Source organism: Nicrophorus vespilloides, unplaced genomic scaffold, assembly GCF_001412225.1.
Source record: "Nicrophorus vespilloides isolate i.1.1-1 unplaced genomic scaffold, Nicve_v1.0, whole genome shotgun sequence".
NCBI classification, from domain to species: domain Eukaryota; kingdom Metazoa; phylum Arthropoda; class Insecta; order Coleoptera; family Silphidae; genus Nicrophorus; species Nicrophorus vespilloides.
The window spans coordinates 144178-164730 of NW_017099876.1; positions in this window are offsets into that span (position 1 = coordinate 144178).

A 20553-nucleotide genomic window follows, 5' to 3' on the forward strand; every position below is an offset into this window, starting at 1 on the left:
TATAATGAAATAGTTTGTCCTGTTTAAAATTAGTGGACTTTTGACATTTTATATTAATTTATAAAACCTAAATGATAAGTTCTTAAATATTTCAATTATATCTGGAGTACCTCAAGGAAGTATACCATACGTATTTTATATCTTAACAAAACATTTCATCAAATTTATGTTTGACATATTGACACATGGGTGCACTGATGGTCATATCCCTAAAATATATAGCTTATAAATAAATAGTATGTAAAAATTGCATTTGTAGTCTCATAAAGTGTATATGTTATTTTTGTTGGGCCATATTCATAGCCATACTGGGCCGAATGTGGTCAGCGGGCCCCTGTTTTGACAAGTGTCATATAAACTATCTACAGAAGCATCAAGTGATTGACAGGTAGTACAGTGGAACCTCGCTTAACGAGCATCTTGCATAACGAGCATTTCGTTTAACGAACAAAATGTATTATAAGAAAAATGACGAGCGACGTTTCGCATAACGAGTGACGATGCGAAGGGAAGACCAGGATTGCGCGACTGCTACATCATTTTTAAAACTTGTATACATATTATGTGTATTTTTGAATATGTTTCACTATATGAGTAAAAATGTGGAAATTTTGGAACAGATTAAATTCCTTAAGCGAGGTTCTAAACTAAGTTTTTGGTATAAAGCTGGTGAAAATACCTGATTATGTATGTTCTTATACAATGAGTTGAAATTGATTAAATCTGAATAATACTATCAAAGGAGTTTAGAGTTTTACTCAAATTAGACTAGTATATTTTTAGAAAATATTATATTAATATGTGTCTTATAAAACTGTAACATTTTGAATATTCAACTGGGATTTTCCATCAACTTAATTATAATAGCTTGTAAATAATCCTAGATAAAATAAATCAAAAAATATAATAAAGATCCGCAGGATGTTACTTAAAAATTTCCCAAGTTCAAGTAGTTTTCTTCTTACGAATACTTATGTATACATTTCGCAAAATTATAATAACAATATAATATCTACATGTAAACTTTTGTAATCCGCAGCGAGCGATATTTCCATCGATTTTTTTTCTCTCAATTTGAGTGTTTACTTCAAATATTCTAAAGTTCCAGGAAAATCACCGGGTTTTAATATTGAAGAAATAAATAATTGTATTTACATTTGATGCGATTTTTGCGAGGTCTGTTTCGCTTTCCTATCGCGTTTAGAAATAGCCGAAACCAAACAAATAACCTACGAAAGAGAATTATATACTGCGAATTGTTTGGATTCGATCCACTTTCCCGCCTAAAAATATAACTAAATAATTACATTACTTAAAATGAATCACCGCTGCCGCATTCGAATTAATTGCAAGAGATCGTTTCTGCTCTTTCGAATTGTTGTCGTTCTATTTTTCGATCTGTAATGATTTTAATTATAATCGTAAGTAAAAATAATAATTAAGATCTAATGATACTTTTGTTTCTTAATTAATATTAAGATGTTAGTTTCGTTTCATCGATTAACGTTGATTAACTCTAAATTTACTTACTATATGTTAATATGACCTCGTTTAACGCTGTTTCTTCTTTGCTTGTCGTCTTATAACGCATTCTAAGTGCTAAACGAGGTCTTACTGTTCATTGCTTTTATTTAATTAGTTGATATTCAGAATTAAACTAATATCGAAACAAAATGTAGTAAAGGCAAAGCAATGAGTAAATATGGTTATAAATGATTTAGTGTATTAAAAAACTTGCTTTGAACTTAAATAAAAAAATCTTAAAATTCAAATTGTCTTAAAAAAACAACGATAAAGTACAAAATAAATGTTAGACTGAGACTACGCATTTAAAAACCTTTGAAGTATTCTGAAATTTGCGTAATTTACATTAGAAAATACTATTCAAGAAAGTACTTGAAATAAGTATTGACGCCTTTTGTAAACAAACTTTTATTTATAGATGTTTACACTGCAATAGAGAATATATTGATATAAATCATTTTTTAACATAAAGTTTGTTTGATGATTTTTTTTAATATTACAATACTTTATTTTTAAGGAATTATTTATGTAATTTTATAATCTTTGAAATAAGTACAGCAATATTTTGCATAGTCCGGGTAATCGGTTCCGCCAATATCCAGCACTGTTTGAAATCACACTAATGGAATCCGGATAATGCGACGTATTATTGTTGTTATTGAATGGACATATTTTATTATTTATTGAAACATTCGATGAAATAAAGAATATTGTTATAATGTCATTATTTCTTTTTAAAAATAATTAAGTCTATTTTTTGGATTTATTCAATTATCAATGAAATAACATAAGAGTTTTTCACAAACTAAAAATATTACTTTGTATTGTACAGCAATTCCTCGCATAGTCCGGATAATCGGTTCCGCCAATATCCAATCATACTAATAGAATCCGGACAATGCGAGGTATTACTTTATTGTTATTATTGAATGGACATATTTTATTTTATATGAAAACATTCAACGAAATAAAGAATATCATTTCTTATTAAAAATATTACTTCATATTGATAAATAACCAATAATTAATCACTATATTATCTGCATATATATTTCTAAACTTATTTTCATAATTAAGATATTATTTGAAGCCAGAATAAAGAGGATTTTGAACATTAAACAGTAGCTTCAGATTGGGTATCAGATGACACAGCAATACTAGTCTCAACAGTGCATATAAATACTCCACCATCTGTTACAGGCTTATAATGCTTCCCTGATTTTATTTTATCTTAGTTCTCTAAAAAAAAGTAACATCATTGTTACATAATATCATTTTATTAAATTATTTTGTATCACTTGTATTATTTGATATAATGCGGCTTCGGTCAGTTAGTTTTCTTTATATAATTCCTCGACTAATTCGGGATATTCGCGGAACCTATCTAATATCCGTACTATGCGAGATAGTACAACGCTAATTGTTTGATATGAATTTAATGAACACATTACAATGTAATTAATGATACTATACATTTACAAAACGATAATATTATTAGAAAATAAAGTAATAAAATTGAAGAAGGAAGCAATTTATGGAAAGTCCGTGTTGATAAATCTGGTAGCCACATAAAATATTTGAAATGCATTTTGGAGGAGAGAGTGACTTCTGGTAACAGCTACGTGATCAAACATTAATCTCGGCTCTTCGTTTAAGTAAAGTTCAAAGGTGCTCGAGGAATATTTGTTCTTCGTAGACGATCAACAAAGTCCGGCGAAAGTGGAATCCGTAACGGATTTTGATGGAGAAATAATAATAATAATAGTTTGCAATTATCACGAAGTGCCGGATCGCCGTGCAAATATTGAACAGCACTATTTGCAAAAACGATAAAGACTCTATATTTGCACTGGGGCGACGATTTTTATTGGATTTCCATCGATCGATCCTGCCTCAGCAAAAGAATAAGTGCAAAAAAAAAATCAGATGCCGAACCTGTTTTTCCCGCGCAATAACAATATTTGCATAACTTACTTATGACATTTTGTGAAATATTAAGAGCGCAATCGGATAAACATCAACGAGCGTTTAAAGAGAAAAATGAGACACTCTACTACCGACTAGTTGTAGTTGTACATGACGGAAGGACAAAAAGAAAGGAAAAGGGAGGTATACAAGTCTATTTATATCCGGGACTTATCAGATCGTAAATTATTTGCTGCGACCTCGTCAATAACACTTACTTTAAATATTTTAATCTGAACTGGATTGAAATGTTATTTACGCGATTTAAGGATTAATTAAAACAGGACGACGTCCATTCCATTTTTTTTTGTTTGCTTTCTTTTCGTTCGACGCGCGAGAAATGATCTTGTTACATATACAGAGCGTAAAGAGAAAAGGAAAACATCAGTCATATTAAAAATTGAAATATCCTGTTTTTCGACATCCTCCACCTCCAACATCCACACAAAAAGAACGTATCCTGTTTTAATAATCCGGATAAAAAATGTTTGCTTTTCGTCATGGTTAATTCTATCTTTTTTCCACTCTTTCTTTTCCAGAATCATAAATATTTATTTTGTAATTTCGGTGAGATTTAATGCGCATCATTAAATTAAACTGCACTGATTATTTGGGGAAAAAAATGTATTTTTAAAGAGCCGAATAAATAGATTGTGAGTTATGGTCGAATCGGTTAAATTTATCCGGCATCCTTGATGTTTTGGCATACGGCAAATATACTGCATTTTAGACTCGCTTAAGAAAGGGAGGCAAAATCGCATTTACAAATGATTTCCTCCTGCAAATCTCTTTGGGACTAAATTAGGTTTAGGAACAGGACATGATTTTTCTGTATTAACATTCTTCATCGAGAATTATTTATATCCATCAGGATTTACTTAGTTTTGCATAATTTAAGTTAATATTATACTTTGTTCAGAAATATTATGTTCTGAAATTTTCAAACCTGACTATAGTGAATCCGGATTGATCGAAGCTGCATTATGCGAGGTTTTGTTATACTTAAATTTTGTTAAAAAATATACAAATTGAGTAAAAAACTGATTATGTAATTGCAAATTAATTATTATAATATTAATGAATTTTCTATATTTGGTGGTATTAACTAGAAATAATAATATTATTATAAACTATATGAAAGCTAAATACTTTACAAGTAATTATGTAATATTCTTGCAGTTAAATTAATGCACTGAATTGTTTAATGAATGTTATTAATAATATGAAACAAACATTTATTTCTGAACTTCTGCAAATATTCCGCAGTATAATTATGTGAATATAATGAATGAAATTCCAGAGGCAATTAAAGAATGTTTACGAACAACAATTCCCCTCAGGCATTTTATTATTCGTTCCTTTTTAAGTTATCTCCGCTTCCCTTAAGAAGTCAGATTTTAATTAAAACATTTTTTTTTAATGGAATTTACCTTTTTATTCGTAAGGCGAAATTTTGCAGCTCAACACACATGAGCTGCTAAAACGACCGTAACCGATGTCTGAGGCGGAGAAGGAAAAACAATCCACCGTTCGGAGGGTCATAAATCTCCAGAAAATTTCCATCGTCTCAACCATTTCTCCTTTTTCCATTCATTTTTACTACGCATCCATCATTTAATTTTCGAAAGGCCAGTGACAAGTAAATAGTGGCGACAAAAAAATGAGAAGGCTGTGAAAAGATCGCAGCTAATAAAAATAAATAAAAGCTTCGGGGGTGACGATGGGAATTTACGTGACCGCCTTCGGACACTGTGCCAAATCCGATTTTCTTCCTTGTATTTTGTTATTTTTTTCTTCTTCGCAACATTTATTTATTATTTTTTTCGTGAAAGGTCAGAGGGTTAAAGAAGAAATGTGTATGTGTGAGGAGCCAATAAATTTATAAACTATAAATAACGGTTGAGTGCGGAGTGGAGATAACTTTTAATTTTTAGCGAGAAGTTATTGCGCTTAAGATAAAACTGNNATATATAGGAGGTTCGATTAAGTTTGCTCCGTGGCAACGTAAATCACGGTCTGAACTAAATCCTCAAAAGATATCTCCTTACTACAAACTGCACTAACGTAAATAACTAAAAGGATACAAGGATAATCTGGTGATAAAGACCTCCTTAGGTCTTAGGGCCATTTAGGACCGCCTCGGGATTAAACCGGATCCGAATTTACATTTCGGGGTCTTCGCGATTCAATCGGAAAACGATCTCCTCTCATCCTCCTTCGAGGGTGTTCCATGCTAAATACGACACAAGCCTTCCAATTAATCAATAACAATATACTCGGAACAATGAACGTTATTTATATCGGGTGACACAAATTGAAGGCGACTCATTGTTCCGTGGACGATGTTATTTTGCTCGGTTTGTCACAGGTCGGTGACGAGGAGGAAAGCCTTTAACACATTTACTTAATCTCATTTCTTTTCGAACCATTGTAATTCACTTAAAAAGCCGTTGCGCAATGCACATTCGAGATTATACTTTTAAATTCGCCGTATTCATTAACATTAACTGCTTTACTCGTAAATCACCTTTTGTCACGTTAAATGATTTTTTTTAAAGAAACTGCATATAAAAATAAACTTGTATCAAACTGGTTTTTGTATCAATTGTTCCACTTAAATTATATACTTTGATAAAAGATTCAATATTACATAAATCTATGTTTATATTTTGATACCCTATGCCAACTTGGGACAAATTGAAGTAATTAGCTAATCTAGCGTAACAGAGTTTTGTGAAAATCTACAATCTTTGAAATACATACCTGATATAGTTCGGGTAATCGAAACCGGATAATCGAGGAAACATGATAATTTATTTTTATTTTGTCAATTAAAATTTTGTTCTGTAACTTTTAAACCGGACTATAGTGAATCCGGACTGATCGATGCGATGTAAATATAATATATTACTTCGCTTTGATAGAGAATCTATCAACAAGAAATAATTGAAGATTATATTAAAAAAAATCAGTAGAAAACACAATTAAAAAAATAAGTGAATAATTGAAAGTTGACAATTAAATGAATTGCATAAAGTATAAAGCATCTATAATTTATAGCTATGAAGATTAAGAGTGTAACAGTTCTAATGGTGTTTATATTTACTGGTCTTGTGAATGATGAATTACCACGATAACCTTCGGGAAATCTTCAATGATTCACCGTTACGTTTCAAAGAAACTGGAAACTGTTTGTTATCATTAATATAAATATATATTTTTTTTTCCTGATAACGTAGACTTTCCATATTAATTAAAATAACACTCTTCAGTATATCTTCATTATACTTATCGATATAATAATTTACTTAACAATATACAATTTCATGGTGGGATCAGTAAATTTATTGTATACTTGTTTATTCAATTCATTCTATTATCTATTAGACCAGGGATTCCCAAATTTCTTCTGCAACGGAACACTTTGTAAATCATGAAATTTTTATGGAACACGAAAAAATGAGAAAACCAGTGTTCCGCGGAACATAGTTTGGGAAGCCCTGTATTATACAATAAATAATCTTTCCCGGTGGATAGTTTAACATTATTATGATTAGATTTTAATTTGTTGAACATTTTCTCTATCAAAATAGTAGATAAGTTAGCTATAATCAATACATTATTTTGTTTCTAAACGTGTAAATGATTTGCGAAATAATCAATACAGCAATACCTCGCATAGTGCGGCTTCGACCAGTCTGGATTTACTATAGTCCGGCTTGAAATAAAGTAAATTTTATTTTAGCAAATTAATAATAAATTCTAATAAAATAGATCACAAAATTATTTTTATACGTAAATGATAGATTTTTCTCTTTCTACAGAAATGTCTCCTTTTTGTAGTTTATTTTATTTATTTTCTCGATTAGTACGTTTTCAAATAGTCAGGGATATAGGCGAAACTGATTACCAGCTGTACAATTAATTTGTATGGAAATGTTGTCTAAATGATCTGCAAATAGATTCACGTATCCGATGCAGTTTCTATCTCTGAACACGGATTAAATTGAATGAAACGAAACCGAATACACGAATGATTGACTTCGGGCTGAAATGGATATCTTAAAAAACGGGTTCACTAAATCGCTCGAATCTAGTTTGATTAATTAATTATTAATCAATGTACGTGCGACGTGTATATTCCTGCAGATCAAACGTGCGAAAGGGCTTGAAAGCGAATTACCGTTTTATCCGTTTCATCCCCCATCTGCGCTTAATCAAATTGACAGATTTTCCCTCTCGTCGTTTCGCACCAAATGCATTGAACGAATTTATTTATTTATTATTCGGTTAATGTCCACTGTAGCCTCTGTATATTCACAAACATGTAAATACGAAACAAAAATATCAATATGAGAAAAAAAATGTGGATACTGGCTGAGCCTGAAATTTGATACACGTATCATATTTATTCCAGCAAATTTCATTTTTGGGAAAACAAATCATGTGGAATTACGATCAATTTATAAATCAGCAAACCAGAGTATCAACATTCAATATTTAATTATGAGATTTTTTCATTTTCATCTAGTTTTTTTTTAATTTCAATGTTTTTTTTCAAATAATAATAGAGATTATCATATAATATAATTAATAACTTGTTCCAAATTGATGTATTTTGTGGAATTGTAGAGTAGAGTAGAGTGGAATTGTATGTTTAGTAGAAATTGAATCTACTTCTGAATCCGAAATTTATGTAGAGTATAGAGGCAGTTTACAAACAATTTAGGATTAGCAAAAAAAAAACAGTGAAATACAGGTTTTTTAATAAGAAACAACATTAAAATGATTCGGTTTCTGAATATAATTTTGCTTCTCGAACAGAATGTCGTACAATGAATGTATAATTTACCGGTATTTGAACAAGAAACATCAACGATTCGATATTCGAACAGAATGTCGTACATTTCATGTGAATTTTATATTTTGACAAATTGATTCCAATTGAATTTTGTCAGTTTCTATTAAATTAAATGAAAGAAATATCATTAAAGCATTTGAGAAATTATATATTGTAGCAGTAGAATGTCTCCTTATTTTTAACTTCATTTGTTTTTATTTGTGAAAAAATTCTTAGTAGAATTTCTTCCTTTTAATTGTGTTTAACTAAAATATTTTTGATTAAATATTTTATGTAAAATTTACTTAAAAATAGTAAAATATTGACTTTCTATTTTTCACTAAATATTCAATGAACATTTCTATTTCGTTTTCTATCATATTACTAAATAAACAATTTGATAATTATTAAACAAATCAAATTTAAATTATTTAATTATTTACCATCATCGAATCATTAGCTGTCTAAACAATCTTGTCCGTATATTTGAATTTGATGGAGGAATTCCAAAACGTATAGTAAATTATTCTTTCATGCTTAGTATGCAAATGATACTCCGTCTATTATGGTTTATTAAACGATGATTACGAATCCAACTGATGTGAATTATGTAAATTTTTTGTAATGATAATCCGCTTACATTCGATAATTAATATCCAGGACAGTTTATGGCCAATTCAACATGAATTATAATTAATTTCCTAGCATTTTTTTCACTCATTATACTATCATGTGCATAGATACATTTTCAATTATATTCGTAAAAGGCTTATTATGTATTTTAATTAACGAAATCATCGATGAACAATTCCCAAATTGCTGCAGGCTTTATATATGTGCGTTGCGTCATAGACAACAGTACAATATCAATATTCAGAATTTATGTTTACATATCTAACAAAGTTTTCTATTTAGATTATAGTTTGATAATTAAACATTTAATAGGGCGAAATCCCTTTGGTCATCATTTTGACCATTTTTTTTTATAAACATTTAACCCAATCTTATAATATCCTAAGGAAATTTGTATTTGTATCAATATTATTGTAATAATGATAATTATACTTTTATAGATTGAATAACTTTAATTTATTTAGTTACTCAAAATCGTAACTAGAATAAATATACGAAGCTACTAGTTAGTTTTAAACAATTTCTATTTATTTTATGAAGTTTTAATTGGAAATCATTAAAAAAAGTATATTAAAATTTATTTGAAAAATTACGTTTTTATGCTAATTGTATATTTCTTTGTTTCAGGTAATTTCATAGTTCATCATCTACCTATTCCTATCGCAATTGTCGTAAGTTTCATATATTTTATAGAATAATCATGTAATAAATTTAAAAATTGGAACTGAAATTAATTATGAAAACTTCATTTTTTAAGTGTGCAGATTTATAATTTGGAATTCTTGTCAAGCAAATATTTGGATAAAATTATATATAAAAAATAGATGTAATATTAATTGCTTCTTGTGTTTTAGAATCTTCATTAATTTTAATAATCAACAACAAATCATCCAAATTATTTTCTAACTTACAACTATATTTAAATTTATTTCTGAATATGTCATATTTAAACTTTATTTCATTGTCCAATGTAATTTGAAAAGCCGAAGTACGCAGAGGACGATGAAAATTCAATTGCAAATTACTGATAGTTTCATAAATTGTAAGAGTTGTCATCATCGTCTTTTTTTTCTTTTTTTTTAAATATATGCTGTTGTCGCTGAAATTTATTTATTTCGCCGACGAAGAGATACGCTTTATTCGTCGGAGAGAAAATGATTTAACGTAATCCGTTTTGCCACTTGCATTCGGATTGCTTATGCAATGAAGATTTTAAGGTGCGCTCCACAAAACGGCCGGGATAAAGTGCATTCATAATAAAATATTTAATGCCGATCGATAAATTTCAATCAGCGAAAGCATCCAATAACTTAATATTATTATAATAATAATTTAATAAAGTTATTATGATGGTTTATTTATTGATTTGAGATGCTATATCGTAATCCACTCCAATTGCAAAATTATTTTTGAAAGTTGAATAGTTATAAAGTATGGAAATTTGCGTTTATGAATTTTCATTTTCTAATTTTTCAGCTTTTAAGCTATTTTCCGTTTTACGAAGTTTCAGTTTCGAATTACAAATTCTGCGATCGATTTTTTCAAATAGAATCATTGATCTTTCTTCTTATGAATGTATATAGAAACTTCTTACAATTTATTGTTTGAAGATGGTATGTATTGAAGATGATTTATAATATTCATAAGTTAAATTTTCAAGTGGAGTTATTGCATTTCTTCAAAATAATTCACAGAGTTACATTTTCGAATTACGAACTATAATTTGAATAAACTAACTTTTTAAGTAGAATTATTGCATTTATTAAATACGATTAGTTTCTGAAGATTACTTAGAAAAGTTACAGGTTTTACGAATTTTAAAATAAATAAAAAAATTAAAATGTTTTCGTTTCACGAAATCGTCACATAATTTTTTTATTTGTTTATACAGTGGAATCTCGCTTAACGATCACCTCGAATAACGAGCATATCGTTTAACAAGAAAAATGAATTATAAGAAACGAGCGACGTTTCGCATAACGAGTGACGACGAGAAGAAAAGTTCCGGATTGCGCGCCTGCTACATCATTTTTAACGGTGACAATCGCAAGTCCTACAACTGAAATACCGTCAATCAAATTCCTGACGTTTGAAATGCCGACTGTATCGAAATCCCGACAACCATAATCCGGACTATATCGAAAATGTCTACAATAACATTTTTAAATTATTAATAATAAATAATAACAATTAATAATATATTTGTATTTGTGATTATTTCATAATGTTAAGGTTTATTATGAATAATTCAACAAAATCAAAAAAAAAAAATAATAATTTATTGTTATTAATAATAAAAGTGTAGCACGAGGTGACTACGCTCTGAAATAATTTAAAAATGTTAGTTAAAATTTTTCGATATAGTCGGGATTTTGATACAGTCGGGATTTTATATTATCGGGATTATGGTTGTCGAGATTTTGATATAGTCGGGATTTCGATACAGTTGGGATTTCGATACAGTTGGGATTACGAACGTCGGGATTTCAATACGGTCTTTCGGTTGTCGGGATTGCGATATAGACCCTATTTTTAAAACTTGTGTACATATATGTGTATTTTTTAATATGTGTAAATATTCGGAAATTTTGGAACGGACTAAACTCGTTAAGCGAGGTTCCACTGTATTGTATAATCATTGATTTTAATAACATTTTTTTATTTCTTTATTTACAATTTTAATAAAATTTAGCACACTTTTATTTCATTTATTTCTCTTTCAATTAGTTTAAGAAAGTTCAGAAAGTTTATAAATTTTACGTTAAAATTAATTCTTTAATAAATAATGATTTTGTTCATTTATGCTGAATTTACATGTTTTCTTAAATCTAGTTTATTAATTGACTTTATTAAAAAATACATAGATTTTTTTTACTATTCGTATGTATGTATGTATGTATGCATCTAATCATTCTTTTAATTAAAATTTATTGTTTTTCTAATCCGTTATCTTTAATTAGGGAGATATATATAAACGAAGATAATAATTAATTCATTGAAAGAAATGATGAACAGGTAACTAATGAGAAATTGAATGCTAATAACTAATGCGATAAGAAATAGTGTTATATGTTAGGTGGTCCAAAATCCAGGTGGGTGGAACGGGATTGATTAATTATCCGTATAAAAAAAAGAAGTAAGAAGAAATAATGCCGACGACTCCCTCGAGAAACCAAAGAAAGGAGAGAGGTCTTCCTCCTATTCACATCAATGCCTTTCGCCGTGTAATCTTCTTCCTCTGGCTTAAAATTCCCCCGTGACAATGCCGAGAAAATACTCCCAACTCGAGAAAAACATCTTTAATCCATGTGCTAAGACTTTTTTTTGGGTAGAAAGAGGAGTTTACTTTTATGGGCTACGAATTTATTACCGAGTTATAACTATTAAATTTACTCAAGGGAAAATTGGATTATTATTAGATCTCTCCTTGCTACTCTCCACAATCCTACTCGAGTGGATCGTTAAAAACGTTAGTATTATTTATTACATCCAAACAATTAATTTTTAAAATTATTATGCAAGTCTATTCATATTTATTTTAATATTTATTTACTTATAACACCTAATAATTTCCATTTAGTTAACGATAAAGTATTTTTGTTAACTACATTTTTTTATATAAACTTATTGTTATAATTTGAATTCCCACATGAAGATTTCATAAGTTAACTAATAATTAATATTTTATATTAGTTTTTCTATAAAAAAAATGTTGATTTTGGTTCAATAATAAGAAATCTAGAATCTACAAATGGATAATCAACAACTTACTTTCTTCAATTTATAAAAATTCTAGCAATTTCAAGAATTCTAGTCATGTTTCGCGGAATAGTGGCCCCAAACAAACGTTCTTGGAAGATATCGAACCATTTTTTTTAAGAAAAAATAGTTTTCTTGTCTTTTAAAGTTTTGAAAATATTTGAATCATTTCATAAAAGACCGTTTTTTATGCACATTAAAATTTAAACGATGATAAAAACAAGAAGTTCCAATTATATTTCCTTAATAAAAGTCGACTGTTTACATTAGAAAGAAACTCGTTCTTAACGTGACCCACATATGTGCATCAAGACTGACCACACATATCAAGAGAGGAGAATTTATGAACTCGACGGAATGCATACAGAGAAGATGCAAAAAAAAATATGGTTGTCATATGGTCATCTCGTTCGGATGAATAGGTTATGATATATACGTATCTCTTTCTTGATCTAACCGAGAGATACGAAATAACCCATTGCTACTCGTGAAAAGTAAACAAATCTTAAAATTTGGTTGTCTCATTCTTGCATGTGGTGAGAAACCCAAACGGTTCGTGGAATTCTTAAGGATGGAGAGAAAAAACGGTAAATAATGGGCAAAAAAATATTTACAACCAATTCCGTAGTAAATTCCGAGAATCAGGTGTGATTCAAATACAAATTAACACCTTTCGTTTATGAATGAAACAATTTTAATAATTGTTTATCAGTAATCTGCATTGTTATATACTAGACATGTATAATAATTTACTAATTATATATTAATAATACATTCGTATTTAATGAATTAAATAATTAAAACTTTAATCTCAAACTAGATTTCTTAATAAAAACAATATTTTACTATAATTTATATATTAACATATCGTTAAGCCATGCTTATGCGGCCAAGGACGTTTGTGATAAAAAATCATAAACGTACAAACTTTATGAGATTGCAAATAAAAGTAGTATAAACAATAGTACAAATACAATCTGGCGCATGGAAACTAAAAGGTCTACCCCTTGCTTTATGCAATAATTAAAGACACAAAGATAATAATAAATTAAAATAGTATTGTTTTAATTAATTGTACATAATAATAATTAGTTGAAAATGATTTAATACTGTTTGTATGAAATATTTGATTGTGTTTGAATATTAAAAACAAAACATTTTCTCAATATGTAAATGTAAATTGATGAAAATAGAAAGATACTTATTGTAGCGGCAAATTGTTTTCAATTAATTCATGCGGTTTGGCAAGGTGGAAATATTGAAAACAATAATCGGAAAATAAAAGTGAAAACCAGTATAGCAGAGTGATATATCTTTAACAGTACATAATACATGAATGTGGAAGGAAACAAAACGAATGCTTTGCACGCATGAAATATATAAAGGTTTAAAGAGCACGTAAACGTATTCAATCAATTTCACTTGATTTACTGTTTTCTATGTTACAAAATGTATCATATCTTATGGAGAAAAAGAGATGAAGAAGAAGGAGAAGAAAAACAAAATTGGCGCGCATATCTCAAATGATCCAATATATTCATACACCATAAATTGAATATTATATTACATTATTTATGTTATAAGCGACATCAACTACGTGAGAATCTTTGAATAACTGTATAAAAGTTCTTCAAAACAATAAGAAATTACATTAAATATAAATCGTATGTATATCAGATTTAATAAAACTATTATGTTAATTTCTATAATATTAGTTTGTATTACTTAAATATGATTTATGTTGTAAACTTAAGGACAATGTACGACTAATTAAAATATTAAAAAGATATTTCATAAAGTTAAAATTTGTTAAATTTGTGATATATTTATTAATAGAATTGATTGATAAAAATCGTTTTTCTGTACTTTTTTTTACTGAAAACATTATTAAATAGTCAAAAATATATACTTTCAAACATATTTGTATTAATTTATTAATACAAATGATTTAATAAAATAAAGTCTTTAATTTTTATAAAACATACATTTTAGTTTCGTATTTATTTCTAAAGATTGTTTGAAACTTTGCTCCACTTGAAAATACTTTTTGTATAAATCTTTAGAAAATTATATATTTCAAAGCGGAGACAGTTTTGAAAAGGATATATTGATTGTGTCTCGTGTAGCAGATTTCTATTGAAATACATAATGTTACAGGAAATATTATACTTTGACTGATTCGAAAACTTTACAGGAAATATACACCTTTCATAATATTATAATAAGGAAAGGATGTAGAGAGTTAAATCTGCTTGAAGATAATCTAAATCTTCAAGTAAATAAATTAAAACGTTTTAATTTATGACAGTTTTTATTGTTGTTTTTACTTTATGACTCTTTCATATCTTTTCATAATTAGTTTAGTCAACACTGTTAATTTAGATAGCAACTTTGTTTCTTAGAAAAACGAATGTCCCAATTTTGAAGCAACAAATTTTAATGATTTCAATTGGATTTTCTTACATATATTTTGAGATAATTTGTTTAAAGTAGAGTGAAAATATACAATAATTGTGTAATAGAGTTGTTTGTGATAATCAAATTTATTGATATTTGTCTAATAAAGAGATGATAATTGATAATATTGAAATCAAATGAAATCAAATGGAATTTATTGCTTCGTATTAAATGAACTGAAGAAATTACAATTAATTTTGTATTTTATATGGTAAAATAATAATAATTAACACGTAATTAACTTTTAGGTATTTAAGCTTTGATTTCTGTATAAAATTTTGCAAAAATATATCTGCAATAAAAATATTTAATTGAAAAAAAAAACAAATTTATTAGTTGTTAAATTTCTTATCAAAAGTGTAAATTAAAGAAAATTTTAAAACTATTCAAATATTTTGATGATGAAATATTTTTTCTAATTAAGTATGAAACTATTAGAAAAGTTCAATCAGTACGTTTAAGAAAATTATAAATAAATAAAAGATATTAGTCACAATTATGAAAAAATCAAAACAGGTATATATTATTGATTATGTCTCAAGTTACAGTTTTTACATTGAAATGTTACAGGAAATGTTATTCGTTCATAGATTTCTAAAGCTCTACAGTGAGTTGATGTTCTTTCATAATTTCTTTAAACTCTTTGTTTGTTGAGAAACTAAAAATGAAGAAAATTTGAACTGAAAATAAATAAATTTAAAAAAAATATAGTGAAATTGAGAACTAATTTACGGTATGTTAAATTAGTAGATCAATTGGGAATGATGTATACGTAAATTATAAATTAATGAAATACATTATTCACAACTGAGGAAAGTTCAAAGTATTATTGATTGTGTCTCAGGTCGCATTGAAATAAATAATGTTACAGGAAATATACGTTGACTGATTCGAAAGCTTTACAGGCAGTAGATATGCTTTTATAATATCATTGAAGTAATAAAGAAAGGATGTGGAGAGGCAGGAATAAAAAAAAGAGGTAAAAATACGTGAAGATAATCTGAATCTCAAAGTAAATAAATTAAAACGTTTGGATTTATGACAGTCGTTATTGTTGTTGTTTTTTCTTCTATCCACTTTCTCTCTCGTTTTTTCATATTATCTTTATCCACCTATCTCTTTCTATCGTCGACGGCAAGAAATGTGTGATTTATGTAATTCGGTAAAGCAGTAAATAATTTTTTATCGGGACTCGCATTAAATTATTAAAGTAATGCGGCTATGGCCGTGTGCGATTGGTATCGTGCGCGCGGTTTCCCCGTTGCATCAACGACACAATTTATACGGCATTATTACATAACTAACTGCTGTGTTCGGTCCATGTTACCCCCATTATTGCCATTGTCCTCGAACACGGGGACACCATTAGCCATTCATGGATAGCACACAGCACCCTTTCCTCTGGCGAAACACAGAAATAAACGAGCGCAACTTTAAATTAACCAGAAACCCAAAATTAGATACGAAACAAAAGACTGAGTGTGTATGTTTTCTTCTATTTATTCTTATTTTTTTTGTTGTTGTAAATTTATTATTTTCGTCCTGTTTCATTTGTTTGCTTCTTTATTTTTCCTGGTTTCGTTTGCTCGTTTCGTTACTCGAAACTGGACTGCAAGTATTTTGGCCCCATGCCTAAAGTATCATTTACTTTATGGATATTAATATATCCTAGTTGAACTCATTCAAAACGCGTGAAATTCACGCGCGAAAAAATTCCAGTTCTTTGCTTCTTTTTATTTACTTTTTATTTCCATTCTATTTTTCTCTATTCCTGCTTCACTTGTTCAAGTGCATTCGACTGGAACAGAAATAACCTAGGTATTCTCGTGTGGCTATTTTCGAACCGGAATTAAATAGGAATCGGTTCGAGTTTCCACGTGTTTGTGGGGAAAACTGTTGTATTTTGATTAGGATTACTTTATTTGGTTTCTTGACTCAGTTTGTGTATATGCATAATAATAACGTTTATAATTTGATGCAAGGCGAAGGGGGAAACACATCAAAGAGATAAGTCGGTAACCGCTTTTGTAAATCCTCTGGCACTCCTCGTCCTGCTTCTCTCTCTCTACGCTCGTGCTTTATCCTTGCGTGCAACTTTATTATTTTCCAAACGGAATCCTATTAAATCCACTAAATCAATTTCCAACTTTCAAAACCAGCAGTTCACTTATTTAATTCACAAATTCGTAAACCCATTAACCGTTCCAGCAACTTCATTAGCAGCGACAAACGTCTGTTCTTTTCGGTTTCGGTTCCCCCTAGCAAATAGAGCGCACACACTTACTTACAATGCAATTAGTTCAGTCAACAATGTTCAGTTTTAATTTGAAACTACAATAATTCATAGAACATACGAATATCGTCCTAAATTCCATTAAAAAATGTTTACCAAATCCACCAGTTTTTCAAAAGATAAAAGTGATAAAAAATGCACCCAGACTGATCATCGATTTAAAAAGCGGATTAAGTTTTAGCGAAATCTCCCAAAAGTAACATAAATACATCGCTAAGATTATATATAAACAATAACAAAGTAAAACATAGCCAGTTGAGATAAAAACCTTCTAACAGACATGAAAAACTGAAAAACAATTGTTCCAACAAACTGACTACTATTCTAACACACAACCTTATGATGTATAAGTTAAAGTAAATTTGATGAGTAATAGTTACCATAAGCATTACGAATGAACGTTGATTATTCAATGTAAAATAAGTGGCAGGGGTTTCTATTTTCAAAACGTTGAACTTATCATGTCCATTTAGTTCGACATAAACAAGCTGCGTTCAATTTATTTATAAAATTAATTTTATCAAACGATACATTGATTTACGCTTTCCAATCTAGCATTTCACAGCACGCTAATTGACTAATTACAAGAAATAATTGGAATTAATTAATTATTATTCTTCTTTTCTTTTCCCCATATCGAATTCTAATCATATTAATGTCTTGACACGTTTGGTGTGAAGAAAATAATTGATTATGTCTTATTCAATTTATATTCTTAGTTTTATCGAATTATAATTTATCTTTCAAAATATTTACAAGAAATATCTATTATTTTATTACGTACCTACATTTTATTGATCAAATATATTATTCAAATATTAGATTATTTTTGTTACACAACTGTTTTAAATAAATTTAAAACTAAATCATCAAGATCAGAGTTTCTCAATCTTTGAGTTGCTTCTTAATATTGGGTCTCATTCTATGTTTAATGGATCTCGAAATGACAGCTGTCACCTTAGTACTCTTAGCAATTAGGTCAATTACAAAAAAAAGCAATACATTTGAAAAAAGCTGATCTAGAAGCTTTAATTTACTTTATTTTTCTTTATAAGTTCAATAGAATTATTATAGAATTATAATATAATTTGTTGAATTTGGTCTCTAAATTGCTTAGTAATTTCCAAATTGAAAATCTAAAAGTTTTTATTTTATTATTTTATAAATTTTTATATATTATTTTTATTTTATTATATTAGTACAAATCATAAAATAACAGTTAGAATAAAAATGGAACAATTAATAGTTTATAAGCTATTAATGTTTGCAATAAAATATATTTTCTATTGAAAAGTAGTATTGAGTTAGACATAAAGTAATGTATTAATGCGTTTATAATAGATTTATTGAACTGCAGAATAACCGTTTCGAAAACTGTTACTATTAAACAATTACGGTGGAGATCGGGGACGTCAGGTTGCTGGATGTTACGAAAATGACGATGGACTTTATGCTGAGTGAAATTTCTTGTAAACTTGAAAGATGATAAGCGAGGAATGAAGAGGAGAGAATATTCTTTGCGTACACATCGACTGTTAAGCCTTTCAATTCTATCTGGCATTCAGACGAGATGAGTACTCTTACATAACTTTGTACCATCCATCGCGGGATCAACACATGTCGCTTTTGGTGAACTGAGATTTTCTTTTCAATCCTTGTGGCAAGCAGCTTCAACGTGTGTACATTAACTGAAATGAAAATGAAGCTTTAAAAAATCTTTGAAAAAAAATACTTTTCATGTCTGGAATAATAAGTTATAAATTATGTAACTCATGTTTATATGGAATTTAATAAAATATATTAAATTAAATTAATTAAATAAGTTTTTACATTTTTTATGAATTAATAATTAAATGTATGGACAAAAATATAAATGAATAGAAACTGTGTTATTAATTAATTACGTTATTATAATTAATATTTTTACTAATAATTATTTAATAATCAAATGCAATTGTTATTTATAATACTGAATATATACTCATATAAAAAATAACTGAAATAATAAAATGTATAGACATAAATTACAATGTAATGCAAACCTGCAATATTAAAATACTACATAAATAAACATTTATTGCATATACTCAAATATTTACTGTTTGTATTGAAGATTCAATTGTATACTTGTTCATTAATGTTTTATTAACTATTAAACAACACGAACTTTGTCGAAAGGATATATGAAAATGTTATTCATAAAATATATTTTACATTTCTACAGCAGCGATTCCCAACCTTGTTTTAAAATGAAGTAGTAATAAAAATAAAGATTTATATATTTAAGATTTGTATTCATTTAATATTAGTTTTATTATACTTAAAATAACATAAGAAGATGTAAAATTAAAAAAATGCATTTGTTTGGTATTGATAAAAAAATAAACAATCTGCTAATAATAAATAAAGCTGAGGAATTCGATTTATAGTTGAAAAATATTACATCAATACCTCGTTTTGTGTGGCTTTGGTCAGTGCGGATTAACTATAGCACGATTTGAAAATTTGAGTATTTTGTATTTATTGTATGAAAGCTAATACATTAAATATCTAATTGGAATCTTATGTTATGTAAATAATATTATACGGCGATTAATGACCTTATTGACAAATATAAACGCTACTTACAAAACACTACATATTAAGTACTTAAATGGAGAATCCTATTAACAGTACTTGATGTAATTTTATTGAAAGCAAAAAATATAGACAATAATCTATTATTTATCCATTTAAGTTTAATTTTTAATTTGTCAAAAAGTCAAAGTCAAAAATGATTTATTTTCAACTAATTTAATATTATTGAAATAGTTTACATACAAAATATGATAATGAAGAATCATAATCAGATTTAATTACTAAAACTTTGACATTTATGCATACAATAAATTAAAAAGTCTATTGAAAGTGATATATTTTTTTGAAAGAAAATCGATACATGTCTTTATTCATATAATTTTCTTATATGATCAATATCTATTTTTTTTTAATTCTACAGTTATATAATAATAAAAAGAATAAACTATAATTTAATGTTGTTCTGGAATTCGATTGAATTAAATGATGTCGTATATCATGAACT